At 43.8% G+C, this 24886-nt stretch overlaps 1 protein-coding gene across 9 annotated transcripts in view; it reads right to left on the minus strand.

Moving 5' to 3' along the window:
- Positions 1–24886, minus strand: part of RPH3AL (rabphilin 3A like (without C2 domains)) — a 159805-nt gene that overhangs the window by 121869 nt on the left and 13050 nt on the right. For 6 of the 9 annotated variants that reach the window (XM_023530526.1, XM_023530524.1, XM_011359891.2 and 3 more), the window contains exon 1: positions 7691–7825. The exons of 1 other annotated variant lie outside the window; for it this stretch is intronic. The gene's annotated coding sequence lies outside the window, so the exon portion shown is untranslated. Of the gene's footprint in view, positions 1–4667; positions 4800–7690; positions 7832–24886 lie in introns of those variants that run through there. 2 more of the 9 variants (XM_023530520.1, XM_023530521.1) reach the window with 2 other exon arrangements.

The raw sequence follows: 24886 nt of genomic DNA on the forward strand, positions 1-24886 counted from the left end.
CAACCACCTTTGTATTAAAGGTGTCTATCGTTTAGAATCACTTACACCAAGGGGTACGTGATATGATGTGGCGGACGGTGCCTGCCGGGGAAGCATCCTCTCCCTGCCTGAAGAAGTAGCTGAGTCTCACCTGGGAAAGGTGATAGAGGACTCAAGAAGTGACTGTGGGTTCCCCAGCCCATAGCATCTGGGCTGAAGGGAGCGGGAGTACTGAGGAAGGGGTGACAGTGCCTGCCAGAGTCTTGGCTTATTTCTGAGACAAGGAAGGGCTCCACAAAAGGAAAAGAAAACAATGATTTAGAATTTTACAAATGTGGCCTTCTTCATGTCAAGCAATTTATATGACTTTTATTGTTTAACACCATTGCGCTTCTATTATTTCTATACTTTAAGATGACATAGATTAAATACTGATGACATTTTAAATAACTCACCAATCTACTTAGTAACTTGATTTAACTAGTTTTGCTTTAATAATGAGCAGGATCATCCATGATCCTTACCTCCCCCATCAACCTGGTTAACGAAGACCAACTTTGTCTCATTGCCATTGTCTATGTTATTAATTTATTCTCTCACGGAGAATTTATGGTGTGCTCACTGACCCACCAGCCAGAGATGCTGCCGACCTGGGTTCCAGAAAAGGAAAACAGAAGTGTAGTAAAGGTTAACAATAGAATCTAAGTGGTGGGCATGTAGGTGTTTACTGTAAAATTCTTTCAACTTTGCTTTATATTTAAAATTTTTCATAATAAGTTATTGTTTTAAAAAAGTAAAATTACAAATGGGTATTTTGGGCATTCAACATATAAATACAGATGCACAGCCCGAGTGGGAGAAAACAGGCAATGAGCCTAGGAGGCCCCATTTGCAAAAAAAACACGCCCACGCCTGTTCCTTCTCTCCACAGGTGTCTGCAGGCAATAGGGCTGCCTGAAGGAAGGAGAAGCAGTGGGACTTCCCTGTCATGGCAAAGGCCTGGGGCCTGGGGCCTGTGGAGACAAGTCACCACATAAATACATTCAGCTCTTGCAGTTCAAACCAAGTCAGAAAACAGGCAGCAGCCGCTGTTTTTATTAGTTCCAAATGAATTTGGCAATGGATGCCAGGGCTGACCAAGCAGGCCCCAAGCCTGTCATGTACTCCAGGTGGTCCTGCCACGGGGCTGATGAAGTCTCTTCTTCTACCGAGTAAGAAAGTGCAAGGGTTACAAGTCTGTTCTTTGGGTCAAGTATCTGGGGTTTACATTCTGGCTCTGTGAATTAGTAAGCTCAGTGACCTTGGCCAATTTCATTTATTTCTCCAAGCCTTAGTTGCCTCATCTGTAAAATGAGTAGCTGCCTCCCAGGGCTATTGGGAAGAATAAATTAGATCAGTGGTTCTGAGTCAGGGTGATTTTGTTCCTCAAGGGACATGTCTGGAGACTTCTAGGGGTTTCTGACTGGCTACAACCCAGTGGATAGAGGCCAGGAGGCTGCTGAACATCCTATGATACACAGGACAGTCTCCTACAGCATAAAATTATCCAGTTGGAAATGTCAAGTGCCAAGTTTAATGCAGATGGTACAGGTAACACATCCAGCACAAGACCAGTAACACCGTGTTCTCTCAGTGCAAAGCTACCGTCACCATCACCACCGTCACCACTGTCATCATCATCACCGTCACTGTCACTGTCATCATAAGCATCATCACCACCATCATCACCGTCATCATCGTCATTGGTATTATTAGCCTTGAAATTTCCCGTACCCAGAAGAGCACAGGTAAGAGGCATCAATGAATGTTGCTGTACTAAATTAAACTAACAGGTCTTTCCTTTGTGTCAAGGACGCAAAATGCACCTTCAAGCCCCAAGCTCACCTGAGGGAGCTGAAGCAGCTTGGGATGGGGAGGTGGGAGACAGGTAAAGTGAGTAGGAGTGGGGGTGCCCTAGGGAAAGGGTCTGAGATGATGATGGTGATACCAGCTGACATCCTTATTTAACACTGAATTTGAGTTCTGTTCTAAGAATTTTACATGTGTTAACTCATTTTACTCGTTCAACGACCTAGGAGGTCAGTTCATAATGGAATTATATATCTCCCCTCCCCACCATGATCACAACCACTGAAATGCTGCTTCCTTGGTGGGAGCGAGCAGTGGTTTTGCAGAATTCACCCTCTTGCCTGTGGCTGGCTAGTTTTGCCGCTTGTCTGACCACTCTACAAAGAACCTTAGAAGGCCCAGCTCTGTCTCCAAGCAACTCATGGCAGATGTGGATGGTTTCTGGGCCTTCTGTTCTGAATTGTGGGAAATATCCAGAGGGTATCATTTCTGGGTGCAGCCTGATGAGCAGAAGGCGTGTCTATTAGGAAGGTAAACCAGCATAAGGGGAAAGGCCATATGGCCTTTCTGAGAGGGGCTGGGGGCTTGTTGGTAAGGTCCTAGCAGGAACCAACCCCAAGGCCCATGTCTAAAGCAGCCAGAAGGCAGCCAGTCTAGAGCACTGCTGGGAGGATTCTGTCAACCTGGTCACTCTCCCACCTCTCTGATTTTTCTTCACTGCCATCAGCAGGAACTCCCTCAAACAAAACAGGCCTGGGGTTTGTGCTCAGAGATGTCGGAATGGGGAATAGCTGAGGTGTCTACATTTGTGGCCAGACACAGAGAAACAGCAGTCCAGGGGACAAAGCTGGCGGAAGGAGTGACCAAGAAGAGGTGGGGAGAACGAGTCTGGGTCTTGCAACAAGGGAGTGAGAGGAGCCCTAGGAAGGAAGGGCTAAGGCTGGGAAGTGGGTGCCTGCTGGGGCATGACGTGCTCCCCATACACACACCCCAACTTTGTACTGTACAGACCCCATGAGCTCTGGGGTATCAAAGACTAGGACACAAAGGAAACAAAATGCCACATAGGAGAAGAGAAAGGTTCGTCTGTTAAATAATCTATGAGAATCACCATTTATTGAACCTTACTATTTATCAAGCTTGGTACCAAGCACTTTATAGAATCATCTCTTTTATTTTTCACAGCAGGTTTTAACACCCTCATTTTACAGGTGAGCAAATTGAGGCTCGGAGAGGTGAATGCTTTACTCAAAGTCGCACAGTTAGTTAGTAAGTGGCAAAGCCGAAGATTTGAACTCCAAGCCCAAGCTCTTAATCTCAAAGGTATCCCAACTTCTCGACACTAAACAGAACTGTGTGTTTTCTGCGGCCTTTTCCCATGCCAGTCACCCTCACGTACACACACTATCTTTTCTCCTTATTCTTTCAGATAAGTCCGAGACAATGTATAAGATTGTAAATGGGGGAAAACACTGTTTTGTCTAAAATAAGAAAACAAACAACCAGTTAAAAAGTGGGCAAAAGATATGAACAGATCTCACCAAAGATATATAGATGGCAAATAAGCATACAAAAAGATGTTCAACATATGTCGTTAAGGAATCACGATTGAGATAACAGTGAGATACCACCTATTAGAGCGGCCAAAATCCAGAACACCGACAACAGCAAATGCTGACGAAGATGTGGAGCAACAGGAACGTCCATTCACTGCAAAATGGTACAGCCACTTTGGAAGGCAGTCGCTTACAAAACCAAACATACTCATACCATATGATCCAGCAATTACACTCCTTGATATTTACCCGGAGACTGAAAACTCACATCCACACAATGGCACACTAACGTTTATATCAGTTTTATTCATTATTGCCAAAACTTGGAAGCAGCCAAGATGTCCTTCAGCAGCTGAACAGATAAACAAACCGGTATAGCCATACAATGGAATAAAATTCAGCAATAAAAATGAGCTGTCAAACCATGAAGAGACATGGAGGAACCTTAAATGCATTTTAATAAATGAAAGAAACCAATCTGAAAGGCTATACATACTATATGACTCCAACTATATGACATTCTGGAACAGGCAAAACTATGGAGACAGTAAAAAGATCAGAGGTTCGGAGGGAGAGAAGGAAAGATGAATAACTGGATCGCAGGAAAGTTTTCAGGCAGTAAAACTATTATTCTGTATGATACTATAATGGTGAATACATGTCATTCTATATTTGTCAAAACTCATAGAATGTGCAACACCAGGAGTAACCCCTCATGTAAACTATGGACTTTAGTTAATAATAATGTATCGGCGTTGGCTCATCAATTCTAACAAATGTACCACATCGATGCAAGATGTTAATAAAGGGAAACTGGGGGAGTTAAAGGGTTATCTAGGAAGCCTGTACTTTCCACTCATTTTTTTTCTATAAACCTAAAACTGTTTTTTAAAACAGTCAAACTCTATCAACACGATGGAAAAAAACATTTTAAATTTTTTTCTACAGAGAAAAAAATACTACCCTAATCTTCATCAGTGAGAATCTTGCATTACGACTATTACATTTGTATGAGGTGTCACGCCCTTCAAAATGTTTTTTGGTGTCAATTAATGATTTTCTGTCATCACCCGCCCCCCAGCCCCTGCCTGCCGCCCGCCGTTTGCCTGTGAGGAAAGCATGCCTTTATTCCCTTGAACATCCGGTCCATCCTAACCATATGGCCCTCATGGGGAACACCGCCTAGTGCAGAAGGCTGAAAAGGTCAACAAGTATTAGCTCCTGATTCTTTTTCTTCATCGCATATATCACAATTTGAATGTGCGCATTTATTTCTTTGTTTACTTGTTAATCTCTGGCAGGTCCCTGGAGAGAAGAATCTCCTCTGTTTTCTTCGCTGCGAACACTCAGAGCGGGTTGCACATGATTGAGATGGATCCTGAATGAATCGGACAATGGCTCTAATCAATGCTGCGGCTGTACAAAGAAGAGCGGGAGCAAAGCAAAGGCGCAGTTAGGATTTCTCTCTGCGGCAACCCCACAGGGCTTCAAAGGAGAAGAATTTGGTGGAGGGCTGAAAGCAAAAAGGAGGAACTTGGCAAGCATTAGGGAGGCATTCCAGGAAGAGAGCTGTCTTGGTAAAACTGCCAGAAAAGAAGAGGCCTCTCTGAATTTTAGAACTGGAAAGTAACTTAGTGAGCGGCTAGTTAAGGTCACAGGCAATTAGGACACATAGCTCCCAGGCACCAACTTAGGGCAGGTGAGATCAGAGACCTGGGACCTCCTGGGAGCCCACGAAAACAGTGAAGTGCATCTTGATTCTCGAGCTTTCACCTAAGTAAGGCTAATGACAGAGGAAAGTGAATACAGATTCCCCCCAGCCCTACACACACATCCCCAATATCCAGAGACCGGGAGTTTGGCCGCAAACAGCCAGCCCAAAGGCGAAATGTCTTTGATGTCATTCTATGCCATATATATTTTAAAATTATAATACAGCTAACACTTATACAGCACCTTACCTGTAGCATAACTCATGTAATCCCCACCACAATGCTATTGGGTGCTGTCAGTACCCCATTTTACAGAGGCAATGCAGCACAATGCGGGGTGCTGCCCCACACCCAGACAGGGAAAACAGACAGTGAGTTATTTATCCCACATTACATATCTTGTCCACAATCTCGCTCCCACAGACACCACCAGTGTGTGAGTTTGGAGTCAGGCTCTGCTGATTCCAACTGCACAGTTTGGGGACTAGTTACGTTTCCCTACACCGTTTCCTCCTTTGTACAATGGAGGTAATATCTTCCTCAGTAGATTTTGTGTGAATTCTGATTAAAAAAAAAAAAAAAGTTCCAGACACAGTACCTGGCACACAGTAGGCCCTCAAAGGAAAAACAGAAAACAAAAAGACCCTGTTTTTTAAACCAAGCCTATCTCTGAACTCCTGGTGAACTTCTAGAAGGAAGAAATGGGAGAGTTAAAAAAAATGTGACCCAGAAGACTGCAGGCCCTGCTGATGGATGAAATCTTGGCCTGGGGCTGTCAGCCAGGCTGCCTGGGCCAAACTGTAGGGCAGGAAACTGCGAGCTTCCTCCACCCGCACCCCACCCCTCCCACCCCCAAGGAACTCATTGCTCCAGTGCAAAGAGGAGCTTCCTTCAGCTGACCCCACCCGCTTCCCCCAGAACATTCCACGCTCAGCCAGCCAGGAGATATCAGGAAGAAGCCGCTGGGCCAAGCTGGGAGAGATGGGCACCTCCCTTCCAGGCCTCCAGGCGCAGTCTGTGACCCACACCCTTGCCTGGCTCCCACTGCCTCCCCACAGAGAGACCAAGGCTTGGCTTGTCAACCACATACTTGCCTTGCTCCAATATCTCTAGGCTACGCACCAGAGCCAGTGGAAGATGGACTGGATGACTGGGCTACTGGTCCTCAGCCATGGCTCTCATTTGGCCTCTTATACAGTCTTTCCTTAGGCTCCTGACTAGTCATCCTGCCTCTAGTCTGGGTACCCACTACAGTAAATGAGTCTCTTCAAGGACAGTCATGTACCCCTCCCCTCCTCAAGCACCTTCGATGGCTCCCATTTCCCTGTGAATTAAGTTCAGAGTCCATACCCTGGAATTCATGGTCCTCCACAATATAGTCCAAACCCACCCTCCAGCCCCTGCAGGACTCAGACATTGGAATCGAAATGGATTATACCAAGATTTGCATACACATATCTAGATCTGTAAGTATGGAGTCGCCTCTGCCATCTCCACCTAGCTGTATCCTATTTCTTCCTTCCCTCTCCCACCTGACTCCTCCTTCCATGAGCCCTTTCCTTCCCTCGCCTCTGAATTCCTCTAGCATGATGTCCCCAAACCTCGGGCATTCCCATGCCAGCTGCCATCTCCACATGGCCTCCGTACTATTCTTTACTTAATATTTTCCTTTAAATTAACTCACTCTTTTACTTGAATTTATTTTCAAAGGAAATTTTATATATAAGTATCTACCACAAATAGAAAACCATGTCATCTGCCGTAAACAGAAAGCAAACAAAGAAAATAAAATTGTTCTAATACACATGAAAATAAACATATAATCATTAAAACGTTTTAAATACTTGTCTGTATAATATTCATATTAATTACTGTATAAGATACTTAAATTACTATTAATTACTGTATAATATTAATATTACTATTAATTACTGTATAATATACTTAAAGTTCTCTTGCACTCTAAGGAATGCTGGCCTTGGCACTTCATTTTCTCCTCCGTTTGGCCCTTGGTTTTTCTGGTCCTGTCTCACAGTTTTCTGGAGATTTGTCATAGTCTTGTCCTGGCTGACCACAAATAGCAGTTGGTGGGGGGGGCAAAATCCTGCAGCCCCTCCTCCAGGACCTATGCACAGCATGACATGCAATAAAGATATTTATGGAACACACTATTCTAATTTGTTGTCATATTAATAGGGTCCCATTTTCCACCTGGCCCTAAGCCCATCTGCTGCCCAATTTTCTACCAAAACACACGTGATCTCCTCACACCATCCCCAAATCAATCTTTGTCCAATGGAGTCTCTCAGGGCATGGCACAGAAAGTATATCATCTGTCAAGAAGGTGCCTGAGGAGGCTCCCAATTCTCCTCTGACCCCTGCTGCCTCTTCCTCTAGAGCAGCAGGACCTGGGGCAACCAGGAAAAACAAGTCTCCAGTCAATCATTAACTGAAACTCTCTCAGCAGGGACACACACCCTTCCCCGAGAGTTAGCAAAGTTCTAGGAAAACCCTGTATGAACTGGGCCCCTGGCTCCAGGAAATACAAAAGTCATCTTCCTGTCCCCTCATAGCCAGAGACCCCAGAACACCTACCAGAAACCGAGGGGGGCTCCTCCTGGGCCTGACCCTGCTGGTGCCCCAGACAGGAAGAGGAGGTCACTCTCCCTCCCACCACACACGTTGTCAGGGGCGACCCTGATGAAGATCTGAATCACTCAGACTTAAGTCAATAAGTGACAGCCACCAGGAAGGCCCAGCTGGAGCCAAACCAAGGCCTGGATTCTCCTCAGTGGATGGAAGCCTGGCCAAAGCCAGCCCACAGCCAATTTGGGCTGACCAATTCCCCTGACAACACACCCTTCTTTCTAAAAGTGAACAGACACATGACAATTATTGTTAGAGGGAGGTCTCCTTTGGGAACTCTTGCATTCTTTTTGGTGTTATTTTCTTAGTCTGGCCACTTTTATGACTTTCGAGAATTTTTGTTATTGTTGTCATTAGAAAGGATACATTTCATAGAAAGCTATCCAAAATATTCATTCCAGGCAAAAGCCATCCACAGGATATCAGCATCTTATAACCACCAGAAGTCTTGGCTGCCAGGGGTGGGACACCCACACATTCGAGTGCGGCTCCCCAGGAAGAAGGTAAACTGATGCACAGTTAAGGTGACTGATGCCATGAACAGAACAGCCTCCAAAATGCAGCTCAAGGAGGATAAGGGTAACGACATGAGCCTCTGTGGAGCTGAAGAGCGCTCATGTCCTGACACCTTACAGTGAGATGACAGGAATCTCCACGTTGACCTTTGCATAGTGCAAACAAGCTAATGACAGAAAAAAAAATGCTATGGTGATAAGAAAAACACCACGCCTGGCAACCTATCCCCCATGAGGAATGAAAGCAGATGCTACTGAGGACAGATGGACAAAGAGGTTTTCAAACTGGGTTCCAGGGAGCCTAAGGGATGTCATGAACTTCTTTAGGTCTGCTGACATGGAATAGGGGGGAATGAAAGGTGGGGGCGGGGGGGTATGTCAACCTAACCCAGAGTGACCTGGCTCTCGGCTGCTTCATATACTGAACTTTCAGGGAAGAATTAATTTGAAGAAAAGATTCTATAGCTAAAAGTGCCAAGAAGTACAAATATGTGATACTAGTTGTAGCAAACAGAAGAACGTGATGTAAGTCTTTCTGTGTTTGTAAAAAGCAGCAGCCATAGACCCGGGTGTGCTGGGAACCAACTGGTCCTTTGTCCTGAGTGTGTGCTCTGAGTTCAAGAGAAGCAATGGAGGAGCAGAGCCTCCTTTGCCAGGTCTAGCCTGGCCACTCTGCCCTTCCCTGATAGGACCACAAGTTATGAAGTGCAGGTGACACCAAAATCAAGCAGAGCCTTGAGCCGAGTCAAGCGTCCAGAATAAAGACCCAAACCTCAGTAGGGATGGGGCCAAATGTAGGCACCAAAGCCAAACTTGTGTATCCAGGGACCAGAGGCCAAAGAGATGCGAGAAGTGATGTCGATGATTGGAGGGGACCTTGGACAAACTCCTGGAACAAACACAGTGGCAAGAGGCTGGTTTCCATGTGATCCCAGTGGCTTGCTGTACAGAAAGCCTAATTCATTTGGAGGTCCAGAACGGACCAGACGTGAGGTTTGCAGAGGCCTGAGTGTGCCCACTCCGCATAACCAAGAATGACGGGCATGCTGTTGCACTGCCACCGACGCAGATGTGCCCTTATAAGTGCCTCTAGACTGCAGACAGCTGTGAGTCCATGTGTCTCCACTGGCCTTCTATAATGGACATACATGTGTCTGCCCAGCATTCCTTTCTTTGAGCATGATTCCTCTTCTTGGCCAAGGAAATCATCCCCAGTCCTTCTGGGTAGGAGAAACTGGCCCCTCCTTCCTCTTCCTCAGGGTGAATGTCACTGGGGACAACCAATTAGAATACCCCCACCCTCTGGGCACAGTGGCTGGCTCAGAGCTGGCCATGTAACCCAGGCCCAGCCATACAGAGTCCTCTCTGGGCTCTCACCAGAATTACTGAAAAATATACTCTTTCCCTATGAAAGCAAGCTGTGAAAACAATGTTGGCTTGGGTTGGCCTCTTGGAAATAGCCTGAGAATGAAGGCAAGCAGAGCTGAGAGGTGGAGGTAAATAATCCTGATGGCATTGCCAATTGCTGGATCCAGCCATACCTGAACCACTATTTTGATTCCCAAGTTTCCAAGTCCACAGAGTCCCCTTTGTGCTTAAGCTAGTTTGAGCTGGGTCTTTGTCATTTGCAATCAAGGGTCCTAAATGGGAAGGACTGGGAATGCACATAGTACCTTGAGTGAGCCTGACATTTTAAGAGAAACTGCACGAGCCCTGGAAGTGAGCTTCTTGCTCATGTGTTTATCTGCCCCTTTGGAGGCCTGTGCCAGCAGCAGTCTGGCCCAGAGATGCCAGCATGGTGGTTGCTTTTCTTTGAGGCACCCAGTGTTCATTCTCAGGCTGACTTTGGCTCCCTTGTAGCAGTCACATGTCCAGAGAGAGCCCCTCCACTGTGGGCTTCTTCTGCATCTCTTGGATGGTATGGCAGTCCCCTCTCTGTCACCACATGTGAGCTTCTCTCCCTCAGCATCCATCCAGACCACTAAAAGAAGTTCACGCAAGGATTTCATGCTCCCAAGGATGCCTGAGCTGTCCCAGGTCATCCCAGGTCCTAGCCTGTCTTCCAGGCTCCATCATCCACCTCTGACCACCCCTGGTTGCTGGTCTTCTGGACTATGCGACCAGAATGAACATGGCAAGGAAGCCTTGCATACTGATCCAAGAACCTTGGGCACTAATATATGCGGAGTGTGTGCATCCATTAGCATCTCTTGATTCAGCATCATCCTATGATCCAGGAATCACCAGCAACAAGGCTCCATAGCTACTGGATCTCCTCACTCTCCAGTCAAAACTTTACCAAAGGGGTTTGAACATAAAAGTAGGTGCCAAAGGGCTTAATAAATCCACATGTAAGATTTGCAAGAAGGAGGCCAAAAGGGATATACTGAATGACTCATGCACGAAATAGGGTAATTTGATAATTAATATAAATAGGAAATAAAAGTTCCTTAGGTAAGGGACTGAAAAAATACCTTAAAAAGCTCAAAAGTAGGGGAAATTAGGGAAACAAATCTTTATCTGGAATATAAAAAACCTAAAGTTAACACACTACAAATGTGATCAATATATACTCTATTTTGAAATCAGAAAAGTGTCGGCAACAGTGTTACTCGGTGAACTAGCCACGCAAAGCCTCTCTGGAGAGCTGGGCCAGGCCAGTGGTGGGCAAAGGGGCGGCCAGCACGGCTCCAACTAGTCTGGGGTCCTGAGGCCAGAGCCTGCCAGAGGGTGGTCCCCAAGGGTTAATGGGCACAGTAGAGGCAGGATGTAAGCCGAGTTTGAGGCCCAAAGACTGTGAGTTCTCCCCAGGGGCTGCCTCCATCACTACAGGGCCAAACACAGCCTACCTGATTTCCCCAGCTCTCCAGCCTGCCCCTGACTGCCTGAAGCCCCTCTCACCCACCCCCACTCACAAATCCGTTGTTTTCCCCTCTGCTGTCCAAATAAATCAAGCCTGTGGGCCAAGCCGCAGCAGCTGGCTCAGATCTACCTTCCTGGCACAGTTGCCCCTGCTTCTCGCCATTGCCCCAAGAGTACCCCAAAGTAATTTCAGCTCCTCTCTCCTCTAGCTCTGCCTCTGGTCCTGCTGCCCCCAGGCCCTTGACGTCCCTCCCTTCCACCTCATCTTTCCAGATCCAGCAAAAATGCTACATCATGGAGCCTTCTTGATTTCCCCTTCCCTCTGAAAGGAGCCTCTTCTCCCCTGAAGTCCTTTCGCTCCTTGTCTGTCTCCATCTGTCATCAGTGAGCATTTATCACCTCATGTGATATTTATGTCTTTATCTTCTACTGGGCAGTCTGCAAGTGCTTCATCTTTGCACCCTCTTTAATCTTTCATTCATTCATTCAACAAATATGTATTGCACACCAACCATGTGCTGAACCCTGGGCTAGGACTGGGGGGTACAGTGATGAACGAGTCAGATGCTGTCCCTTCCACCTAGGGACTCACATCTTGGCGGGAGGAAAATAGCACTAAACAAATAAACATAAATATATCAGTACAAGCTGTGATACAGGCTATGAGAAAAAGGTAAGGGTGACATGATCCGTGAGCTCTGATCCAGAGGAAGAGTTAGGGAGGCATCTCTGAGGAAACGATATTAAACCAGGGCCACAGGGGTGAGGAGAATGGGTCAGGCGCATTTCTAGGCATGTAACAGGTGTTTGCTAAATATCTGTGGAACATGCGAGTGAGGGACTACGACAAGCCAGAAATTCCTAGTATGTCTCCTGTGTCCCTCCAAATACAGTTACCCGCTCTCATCACCCTGACAGGTCACTCCAACTGGCACTTAGAGGGATTTGACAACAAACCAACCTCCAACAGCCAATAGGACATGTCCACCTATGTCACCCCTACAGAGGTGCATAGCACAACTTAATGTGGTTCTGCTCATGACTCCCCGAAACCGTCACCACTCCCAGGGCTGGAATAGCAAGTGGGCTTCATCCTGCATGTTGATTCCAAATCACTGGTAGTAGATGCCTGGAACGCCAAACTGGAAGGACTGTGAGGCTCTCTGTGGCCTCCGTGGAAAAGGGCTGTGACTGATTAGTGATTTCTGCCCGGGAGCAGGAGCAGAGAGCAGCGGCATATGTGCCACGTTTTCCTCGCCACTCAGGGCCCCACAGATGGCCACCCAGGTAAGAAATCCTTCAAAGCAAATTGCCTGGAAAAGCACTCAACGTCTGGTATCCTTTTCATTATGGACCACATGAACCGTGTATATAATATTTTTTTCCTGCTTTGATTGCTAATTAGCTCAAAGCTAAATCTGTGGTTGAAATACAATAAATTGTGTACAGCTCTATGGCCTGAATAAGTATTCTAACTCTCTCCCCGGTTTTGACCTTCTAGTTAATCTATATTTGTCCTGATCCTATTTTTATGGGTTTTTATTTCATTACATACACATATACACAAATGTGTGTGTGTGTATCATAGCTACATATATCTCTGGCATATAGTATCTATGTTATCTTTTTATTATAAATACATATTTCTATATTTCTTATATATTCAAGAAATATATATTATTGTGGGCATCTTGATTCCTTTACAGAACAAGATGGAGGAATTAATGAAGAGATGGATAGATGACAGACAGGAAAAACCCAGAAAAATAACATAGCCTTTGCTTGAAAGAATTCAGAATATCATGGCACTCGATCATGAATAGAGTCCGAGATTAGAGATCAGAAGCCAGGCTTTTAGTCCCAGCTCTGATCAGCTCCGTGCTTGTAAAGGGAAAAAAAATTACACACGTCCCTCCCTACACCCAGGCAACTTGAGGTTTCATCGACCATCCAATGCATATGAAACAATCTGCCCTACTTACTTCACTTGGTTGTAATCGAAATTAAACGGACAGGTTCATGACTGCTAATTAGCAGTAAGGCACCAGCGACATGCCCGCCACCCACCGGCATCATCGTCAGTATTGGGAACAGTGGTCAAAGCAACAGCACACAGCTGTAAATAAGAAGACATCAAACAGTATGGCCTCCTATAAATGCTGCATGAATTCAAAGAGAAATGAGCCTTCAGAGGCCACATCTACATGCAGTGTTCCTCCTTGTCCTCCCCACTCCTCCCGCCCCTCCCACCTCTGATGTCTGAGAGCACTGTGACTGAAGGACTTCAATTCCCTGCTTCTCACAGCCAGAGAAATGGCCCCAACCAGGACCAATCACATGCCTTATGATTAGAAGCGGCTTCCTCGGCTGTTAGGGCCTGGAGCTCCGGGCCCATCCCCCACCCCAACCCCGGCGGTTTCCTGATCACAGTGCCCCCTGCACAAAGAAAGGGCACACAGCACACATCACCTATGGGCCAGATGAAAGAGAATGAGCTGAGGTGGAGACAGTAGGGCTGTGTGAGGTCACTGGCAGCTGACCCTCACACATGCTTCCCACTGGACTTCGCAGCCCTCTCCTGTCCTCTCCTGCCCCTAATCAGAGGCCCATTTATTCCACAATCACCAGCGTTTCCAGGTACCTGAATCAGTGCCACTGAGTTTCAAACAGCAGGTGAAAATGAGACTATGACAATAACTGGTGTTCTTTTCAACAAATTTTTCAGCAGGGCATAGGCAAAGCCTTTCTTTTCTGGGAGAACTAACAGAAGTCACAATTGCAGTAAGACTGATTCTAAATTCTGGACTCTTCCCTGCCCAGTCAAGGGCTGAAAGTGAAGGTAAAGAGAGGAGGGAGGATGGACAGAAGGCTGTGTTTGCACATCAGTTCAAGTGACAAAATAAGGTCTCACGTAGTTTATCCCTAGAGGAAGCTGATCCCAGACGGTGAGTTATCCAAAGTGGGGGAAGGGACTTGGACATAAGATCATTTGACATGCTATCTAATGTCTCTTCTTCTCTCTGGCCTTACCGTAGCTGCCCAGCTTCCCAGGAGCCCCGAGTTTACATTCTGACCAGCCCCATCAGGTCCAGCTGACTCTTCCAGGGGTGCGCCCAGCCCAAGCTAGCAGCTTGAGGTCCCTCCCTTGGGAATCTGGGAAATGGGCTAAGAGACTGAAGTTGACACTTCAACTCAACTGACCTCTAGTAAGAGAGGAGGGGAGGCAACTGAAAGTAAAAAATAGATGCAAAGGAAAGGGCCTGCAGAAATAACCGACTCAGCTGGTTAAAACCGCTCTGTCTTCCCCCATTCTGCCCTATGCTCCTCAGTTAACATATTTTCCACCGCTGCATCTCCCACCTCAAGGATTCTCCAGCCCCTTCCCTATCTCTGTAGCTGTGTATGAATGTCAAAACTGCGGGGAACTGTTGTGTTACAGTTAGAGCTCAGCCTTTGGATAAGGAACCCACTGAGCGACATCAATGAGTGCTGCTCCCTCTCTGTAAGCTAGGAGTCCCGTCTGTTCAAGAATTTGATAAAGGTGCTGATAACACCAAGGTCTCAGACTCTACAAGACAAACGACCTGTAAGACCAAGGGTCTGGAAATTCCTCCCCTGCAGCCCCACCCGAAGCTCCCCCTCCCATCCTGAGTCATGAGGCACACGTGAAACCTCAGACAAAGGAATCACGCACCCCTTACATGGATACAGTGAGGGTATATAAGCTGTAAGAAATCAAATCGATGGGGAGATCGTGCTTTGGGTCTGTTGAATGCCCTATGCTCTCTGCCGGCATTAAATTCTCCTTCCTCTAACAAAGTTGTCTGAGCACCTGAATTCTTCCACCGGGTGTTGCTTCCTGCAACACTCAAAGAGTAAGACGAAAACTTAGGAGCTGATGGAGGAGCCACTTTCCCCATGAGGAAACACCCATGAAATAGAAAAAGTAGTCTTCCATGAAAGAAGAGGGGCCAAAACAGAGAATGAAGCAAGCATGAGGCAGAGGGGGCTCTTGGGTTTCCTTCTGGTCCATGTGCTCAATTCAACGCTTTTAGGGGCCTGGGCTTCTGTGAGATGCTCCAATGTCCCAGCAATAAATTCCCAGTTTTGTTCAAGCTCTACTGTTTGCAACTAGGCTAGCTACAAGTCCTGGTTAGGCTGATTAATGTGTGTTCGCTTCCCTACCACCACCCTCCTGTTAGGCAAGATCTCAGCTACTCTCTGGGCTGATTAAGGATACCTTGGGGGATTCTAATCAGTGGTTGGTGGAAAGCACCGGTTTCAGTGCCAGAGGGACCCAGGTCTGGCTCCATCTAGCGGGGTGACCTTGAATGATAACCTCCTTGAAATGCAGATTCCTCTCACCTCGGCTATTGCAGATGCCTCCCCAAAGCCCACTCCTGACTCACTCCAATCTGTTTTCCTCACATAGTCACAGTAAGCTCTTTGAAATGTCAGCACCACTGACATGGGACCACCCATGGAAATCCTCCAGGGGCTTCTTATTGCTCCGGTGCTAAAACTAAAATCTGCCCCCCACCCCCACCTTGGCCCACCTGGGGCCTCTATATTTCCCTCAGGACACCACACTCTTTCCTTTAGGGACCTGCAGGCACCCTGAAACTCCTGCCTGGTAAACGCTTCCCCTAACCCTGCTCCCCAAACCCTTTTGCCCAATTAATTCTGTTTTTAAATTCTGTTAACACTATTGTTAATATTTCGTTTACAAACAAAATTCACCCTTTTAAAGTTTACAGTTCAGTGCATACTGAAGTTTACAATTTTGTATATTCATATGCAACAATCACCACTATCTCAGAAATTTACATCACACGGACAAGAAACTCTGTCCTCATTAACAGTCTCTCCTCATTCTCCCCGCTCCCCAGCCCCTGGAAACCACTAATCTACTTTCTACCCTGCGGATTTGCATATTCTGGACAACTCATCTAAATGGACTCCTACCACAAGTGGCCTTTTCTATTCCCTCTTTCATTTTTTGTTTTCTAATCTTTAGTATTTCCTTCCTTCTGCTTGCTTTGGACTGTTTCCTCTTATTTTCTAGTTTTTTAAGATGCAAGGTTATTGACTTGAGGCATTTCTTCTTTATCAATATAGGCATTTACAGCTATAAGTTTTCTTCTAAGCACTGCTTTAGCTGTATCCCATACATTTCTGCATATTGTATTTTCATTTTCAGACATTTTAAATTATTTTCTAATTCGTCTTATGATTTCTTCTCTTACTCATTGGTTATTTAGGAGTGTGTTTACTTTCTGCATATTTGTGTATTTTCCAAATTTTCTTCTATTATTGATTTATAATTTTATCCCACTGTAATCAAAGAACATACTTTGTATGACTTCAATTCTTTTAAATTTATTGAGGTTCATTTTGTGACCTACCATAAGGTCTCTCCTGGAGAACATTTCATGTGCTCTTGAGAAGAATGAGTATTCTGCTGTTGGATGGAATGTTCTATAGATGTCTGTTAGGTTTAATTGATTTATAGTGTTATTCGAGTCTTCTATTTCCTTATTGATTCTCTGCCTAGATGTTCTCTCCATTATTGGAAGTGGAACCTTGAAGTCTCCAATTATTATTGCTGAATTGTGTATTCCCCTCTTTATTTCTATTAGTTTCTGCTTCATGTATTTTGGGGTTCTGTAATTAGGTACACATATGTCTATAATTGGTATGTTTTCCTGATATACTGACCCTTTTATTGTTACAAATGACCTTATCTATCTCTAGTAACTATTTTCTTAAAGTCTATTTTGTCTGATATTAGTGTAGCTACTTCAACTCTTTTAATTATTGCTTGCATGGTTTGTCTTTTTTCATCTCTTAGCACCCATGTGTATCTTCGACTCTAAAGTATGTTTCTTATAGATAGCAGAGTTGGCTTTTTTAAAAATCCATTCTGTCAATCTCTGTCTTTTTATTGGAGTGTTTAGTTCATTTGCACTTAATGTAATTACTAATAATATAGAATTTATGCCATTTTGCTATTGTTTTCTGTATGTCTTACATCTTTTTGCTCCTATATTCTTCCATTACTGTCCTCTTCTGTGTTAAATAGGTATTTATAGCATACCATTTGAATCTTCTTTTATTACATGTTTTTAGGTATTTTCTTAGTGGTAGCTCTGGAGATTATAATTAATACTTTAACTTAAAACATCCTAGCTCTGATAATGCCAACTTAATTTTAATATATGAGAAAACTTTGCTCTAATACAGTTCTGGTTGCTTTCCCCTCCTTTGTGCTGTTATTGTTACACAAATAATACCTTTGTATATTATAAACCTGTCAAAAGTTTTATAATTATTGCTTTATGCAGAGAGAAGAGTTGCAAACAAAATACATTTATATCTTTAAAGGTGCCCCCAATTTCTTCACATAGACTTGAGTTAGTATCTATTGTCTTTATATTTCAGCCTGAAAGACTCCCTTTATTTCTTGTAGGGTATGTCTGACAGCGGCAAATTCCGTTTTTATTACTCAGGGATATCATTTTTGAAGGACAGTTTTTCTAGATATAGAATTATTGGTTAACTGTTTTTCTTTCAGCACTGACTATGTCAACTCACTATCTTCTTGCTTCCATGGTTTCAGATGAGAAGTCAGCTGTTAATATTATCAAGTAACCTTTGTCTAATTAAGTCTTACCCTTCAATTCTGAGTTCAACCATTTCTTCCTTCCTGGACTAGTTCAGGCTCTTTTGCGCACAGCCCATCTCTCCCCATTCCACCCCGCAGTGCTCTGTACTTCTCCTTTGTACTTCTCAACTGCAAGTAGATAACTAACGATAGAAGTAGCACTTTAGTGTGTGTTTCTATCACTAGAATGTAAGTTCCATAAGGCAAGAACTGGGTCTGCCTTGTTCACCGCTCTAACCCCAGAAGCAGCACAGTGCCTGATACACGATAGCCTTTCAAAAAAATATTTACTGAGCGAATGAATAAAATGCTTTTTAAAGTAGGTTGAATGATTGGTATCAATTCTTCACTCCCTGTAAAAGTTTGATAAGATATTGATAAGTATGTAATTACATCAGTAATTACACTTTGTTATGGCTTAATTGTGGGCAGTATACTTCCTTGCCCCTTGGCTTGGGATTGGTCATATGGCTTGATTAGGCCAATTAGATATTAATGAATATGATGTGAACAAAGGCTTGAAATGTGTTTATGCAACTGAGCTTGCTCTCTTGTACTCCTGCCTGCCACAAACATGCCTTGGTAGCCATTGGTCCAAGTGGGATGAGACACATGGAACAAACTTAAATCCAACTCACTTGGTTGGCTTGAAGCCAACCAAGTCTTACTGAGTGCAGCCTAGGTCAACCAAACTTCACTCAACACACAGATATGTATGAGAGAAATAAACGCTTATTGCCATATGCTAGTGTTCTTGGGAGTAGTTTGTTACGCAGCAATATTGTGGCTATAGGTGACCAAGACGTATGCCCTGGCATGTCTGAAGTCTGACAGAAGTCCCTGAGGGAAGGTCTTACCTCTTGTCCTCCACACCACCCACAAATGGGTTCAGGCTAATTCTACAGGCAGATTTACACCCTTCCTCCAGACTTATCGGATGAACTTCCCAGAGTTCCACAGTCCCACAGCTGGGATACACATCTCTAATAGCAGCCTCCTGGAGCAGCCTAAAGTGTATTAAGCACCTACATAGTGCCAGGCACATAGTAGGATAAAAATTAGTCTTTGTTCTCTTCCACCCACCCTCACCAATTCTACTGCTAGGCCTGAGAGTACATCTTTACAGGCTGAAAAATCTGCAGTTTTTCTCTGCTGTGGAGTTGGGGAGGGGGTTGCACTCTAACCTGTCCCAGGGGCTGACCCCTCTTAGTGCTTCAACTGACCCCGCAGGCTCTGAAAGGGACAGCGACATGGGTAGACAGAACATACTTCCTTATATTGTAACTTTAATTCAATATATGATCTACAATTATATTTATTCATTCAAAATTTATAACTGCCTATTTCAAGGAGAGCTTGAGGCAGCTTAGGAGCTAAATGCAATAGAAAATAAACAACTTAAGGATCAAAGAGAATAGAGTCCAAGCAGAAAGCAGAAAGAGGAGATGTCACTAGAAATGTGATGATTAAACTGAGCAACACATCTGACTCTCAGCTTACCAGCAGCTTGCAAAAACAAGGCAAGCCTTTGGGATACAGAAATCAATATAAAATCAAAGCAGCAGCCCTCAGGACTGAGTATGAACCCATTCACAGGCAGCCCCAAGGCCAAAAGGACATGGGTCAGGTCAAACTAGGATGACCTCAATATTAACAATAATAATAACCACCATCCATGTGGCAAGCACTGTCCTAAATGCTTTGTTAAGACTTCTCACTTAATCCTCATGACAATAAGATGGATATTAGTATTACTTCCATTTTACAGATGAGGAAACTGAGGCCCATAGAGACAAAGCAACTTCTCGTACCTGTCCTAGATTCCAAGACTAATGCTCTAAGACTCCACATTCTACATTACTCAGCAGAGCCCACCACTGAGATAATGGTGGACCCAGGATGAAAGCCTGCATATCTGAACCCAAAATCCAAGCCCTTAACCACTAAGCAATCCAGCCTCTGCTTTGCTCATGCTAGACCCACCCACATCCTGCAGACCCTGAGCCCAGGGCCTGCCCCTGGGCTCCCTAAAAGCCAACCCTCTTCTTTTGAGGCCACAGCCCCTACATTTCTAAAGATCTCCCATCCTGAGATTGCCTGTCACTGGCCTAGGCCGTTCATCAGGACCCCATTACCTCCTGGTGAGCCCTGTACAGACAGCCTGCCTGGATTCCCACCCGCCAAGCTCCGAAGATGCATTTTACCTTCCTACCCCAACTAAGCCTGCACTCCCAGCCCATTCCCCTTGCCGCCCAGCTCTCCTCCAGGCACATCTATTTCCAGCTCCCCCCAACTCTGCCATCCCCCATGCCTGTCCCAGATTCCAATACTAATTCTCTAAGACTTCACATTCTACATCACTCAGCAGAGCCCACCACTGAGAATAATGTACAGTGAACATCCTCTAAGGCGACGACCCCTTGAGTGCAAACCTTCAACCCCTAACTAGTTGCTGCATAAGCCCGCTCTCTGGACATCAGGTCCACACAAGGTGAGGTCAGCCTACAGTTGAATCCTGGCTGGCTCCTTGGCCTGTCCTCTCTGCCCTGTCCTCTCTGCCGTGACCTAGATACAAAGATTCAATTCTATAAAGGCAATTTAGATTCTATAAGGCCTGCTTACTCCTAAGTTTCCCCCTTTGCTAAATAAATTATCTCCACCACCTGTCAAGAATGACCTAGTTCACCATACGACACCCAAACTGGAAGATGGATTTGTGGGAAGTCTGAGAACCTCCTAGCCTACAGGACACATTTATGTGAAATGAGAAGAGGCACCCACCCCTTCATGGAGGTACTTCTCTTCTACCTGTTTGAATATCATCATAAAAAACTGATAATGCTACAACAGGATGCTGTGCATCCATTTGTTAGAAAATCGCCATCATAAACCACACAAATTGAAGCCCTCTTCCCTATGGTGCTTTTGTATGGCACTCAACCTACTAACATGAATTTGGCAGACCCACCACGTCCACAGCCACCTGCAGCTCTGCCCAAGCAAGATACCTAAAGCAGTTATCTATCCTTCAGTACCCTTGAGATGGGGAGACTTATGATAAAGAACCGAGTCTAGTTTCTGCTCTAGTTTCTGCTCAGTTTCAAGTCAAAAGTGTAAGGTCCAAACAAACCCAGAGAGTGAAAGGTCTTCATCTCTAGGCTGGAGTCACCAGAGCCCAAGAAGTGGCTTCTGCAAAGGAGGAAAACCGCCAGCAAAGTTAGAACTGGCAGGTAGAGATCACTGCAGGAACTGGCTCCCAAGCAAAGCCAAGGAATAACAATGGGGAAGACACGGGCACCATGGTGGCTGCTCTGAGACATGGTCGGAACTGATTTGACTGTTTGGAATTAGAAAGAATTTCACATTCATCTCTAACCTTTTCTTGGCGAACTTCACCCATGGCACCTTCGCCTTGATCAAATACTTTCCCAGACCCTGACGTTAACAAGGACAAGCACTGTGACAACTCAGAGACCAATCAAAATTAGGTTGTCTCCTGTCACTAATCCATGTGATTCAATGATATTAAAAAAGAAACAAGAGAATTCATTTTCTTTTTTACTTTTAAATGAGGTCCCACTTAGAGCAGAACAATTTGGATGCTGACTGAGACTTCTTAGGCAAATGGTCCCTAAGGGATGGCATCAAAGAACTTAGGGTCTAGCCATTGTTTTCTGATCACCACACAGACACCAACCCCCTACATCGAAGAGCAAGAGAAATGAATCTGGTTTCCAAAAATGAAGTCCAGAAAATAATATACACGCCTACATTTCATTTTCTAAATTAAGCTGGTGTTCTCCATTAACTTTCCACTGGGGACTGAGAGAAAATTATTCCAAAACTAAGAACTAAATTTAAAGCTAGGGGGAAAAAAAAAACCAACAAAAAAAAAAAAAACCCCTTCATCAAGCCCAAATGTTTGAAGTAGCTTTACTACAAATTTTTAAAGTTAAATGTAAAGTGACTGCCTGTTTCAGAGTTCACTTTGTCAAGCCAGGAATCCAAGTGTTCAAATGGGGTCATGTAAAAACTCAGGGATTGGATAAAGGTAGCTTCTCCCCTGAATTTTAGCAATAAGAGAACCACAACCCGCTAAATTTTTTGTGCCAGTGGTTGGGTGCACTGTATCCATCAGGATACTTTAGTTGCAAGCAACAGAAAGCAGGTCTGGCTGATGTAAGCAGAAAGGAATTTACTGGAGGGATGGATACCTGGTGGCTTAGAATCAATGGGAAGGCTGAAGAACCTGATGTGGAAGAAAACAGAAACCCCGGTAGCTGCAAGAGTCTGGGCCTCAAAATCTCTTCAGCTGCCACTGCAGGAGTGAGTGGCTCCAATATCTTTTCCCTTCTTGCTTCATTCTGCTCAAGTCTTGGATCCCAGAATCTAGCTGAGTAGCCCCACTTGGGCCAAGGCCTCACCCTTTGACCTGGGAAATGGCTACATGGCTGTATTCATTTTGTATAAATTATTCAAGCAGTACACTTAGGATTTGTATAATTTTCTGAATGAATCTTATGCTTCAATTAAAAAAGTCACACCTAACCTATGACCCAGCAATTGACTTTTGAGAAGTAAAATATGCAAAAGAAATAATATATATGAAGGAAATGATAATACGTCAACAAAAAGACTTATGGCCATAGCAAAAACTAAAAACAGCCCAGAGCTCTAGCAACAGGCAAATGGATAAACAAATTATACATATTCATTCGGAAATACTACTCAGCAATCAACAGGAAGCAGCTACTGATACACACACAACACGGAAGGATCTCAAGACATTATGTCAAATGAGAGTGAAAGAAGTCTTTGATGAAAGAGTACGGACTCTAGATTATTCCATTTATATGGGATATATTTATATGAAGTTCTAGCACAGGCAAAACTGATCTAGGGTGAAAACAATCAGAATAGTGGTTGATTCTGGGTAGCAGGGCAGGGATTTCCTGGAAAAGGCATGAGGGAACTTTCTGGGGTGATGGTCACGTTCTCTATCTTGACAGGAGTTTGGGTTGCACAGGTATATGCATTTATCTGAGCTTGTTGAATTGGAAACAAGGCTGTGCATTTCATCGTATACACTTTTTACCACGAAAGAAAAGAAACACAAAACAATATTGAACTTTAATGATAAGCTTGCTGACAGGCTTTGACTGTTTTTGTTCATCAAAAGATGCTATTAAGATAGTGAAAAAGCAAGCCACAAACTGAGAGAAGTATTTGCAACACATAATAAACAAAGGATTAGTACCAGAATGTAAATACGGAGGTACTCTTTTATGAATCAGTAATAATCTAATAGAAAAAATATAGGTAAAGAAAATACAGGTGTATAAAAATGAGGGAAGACAGCTCATAAACATATTCAACCTTAGCAGTAATCACTGAAATGCCCATTTAAGCCACAATGAGATACTAGTTCACACTTACCAGTTTGGCAAAAACCAAAAGTATTGGTGAGGATGGAGAGCGACAAGCACTCTGACCCAGGGCTGGAGCGAATACACACTGCCTCAGACTTTAGGAATCAACAGGAGGGGAAGATGTACACAGACTGTGACCTTTCCATTCTGCTCCCAAGTGTACATCCTGGAGAAACTTACACATAGAAAAGAGGTTGGTAATAGTAAAGAAAAGCAAAAACAACCCAAATGCCCATCAACAAGTGAAAGGGATAAATAAATTGGGTATCTTTACACGTGGTAGTAAAAAAGGAATTATAGCTACCTGTAACAACAGGATGAATCTCAACCACACAAACATACAGACAAATACAGTGTGATCTCACTTATAAAAGAAAAAGCATGTAATGCATTGTTTAAGGAGATAAACTTATAGGGTAAAGCTATGAAGAACAGCAGGTTAACGATTATAACAAAATTCAGGTTAGTGTTTCCTCTGGGGATGGGGCGAGAGAAGGTCCATTTGAGAGGTAAAAAGGGCTGCTGGTCCAGCTTAAGTTAGCTGGTCTTTCTTAAGCTAGCTGGGCATATGATCGCTTTATTGTTTTTCTTTAAACTGTATATATATGTTTTATACGCTCTTTTGTATATAAATTTCACAATAATTTTTTAAAAAATCAATTACTTACATTCCAACAATATCCAGTTAAAAATAAAATGTTTTTTTAAAAGAAGACTATTCCTTAGCGACAAAAACATAAAACACCTAGGAATGAACCTAATAAGAAATGTTCACAACCTCCACGAAGAAATCTATGAAGTTTTACTGGGTGCTATAATAGAAGAGATGATAGGAAAGAAGAAATAAATAAGTACAGGACAGACCACATTTCTAGATAGGAAAACTCAACATAGTTATTTTGTGATTTAATGTAATTCCAAATTCGATTCTAATGATATTTGTAGAAAAACAATGAAATGATTATAAATGTCATATAGAAGAATGAATAAATAGACAAGCATAACCGAGGAAATTTTTAGAAAGAATTTGCACTTCCAGGTATTAAAGTATCTAAAGTTACAATAAAAAATGTGACAGTAGAGGAAAAAGAGATAGATGAATGAAAAAACAGAAAACCTGGGAGTTAGTATGTTCGCACAGTATAATAAAACCGACATTTAAAGTCAGTCAGGAGAAAAGGGAAGGACACCTAGTGTCTGAGACCAAAACCTATAACCTGCTAACACCTAGTTACTAGTCATACCGGTTACTGGACCTGGGCGGCTAAGGGATAAGGCAGGAGGGAGACAGTCGTTGTTTGCCTTTTGTAACTTTTAAATTTTAAACAACGTGATTATAATGTATATTCCAAAAATAAATTGAAATTTAAATACAAAGTTGGTGGGGAAAAAAACTGAATTGAAAGAACGAGTTGACAGTTTAGAAAGAAAGAAAATCAGGGTCTTATCTCACATCATAAACCAAAATAAATTTCGACTGGATTAGGGCTGAACATAAAAGAGAGCACTGAATGAATAAGCTGAAACCAAATAAAGAAACTGAAAAAAATATAGGTGAATATTTATCTGACCATAGGGTGGGAAAGACCTTTCCAACCTAAAAGCAAAGGAAGAAATCATAAAATGAAAAGACCAATGGACTTAACCACATATATTAATCTACTCAGGCTACTAT

The sequence above is a fragment of the Pteropus vampyrus genome, unplaced genomic scaffold (assembly GCF_000151845.1).
Source record: "Pteropus vampyrus isolate Shadow unplaced genomic scaffold, Pvam_2.0 Scaffold50, whole genome shotgun sequence".
NCBI classification, from domain to species: domain Eukaryota; kingdom Metazoa; phylum Chordata; class Mammalia; order Chiroptera; family Pteropodidae; genus Pteropus; species Pteropus vampyrus.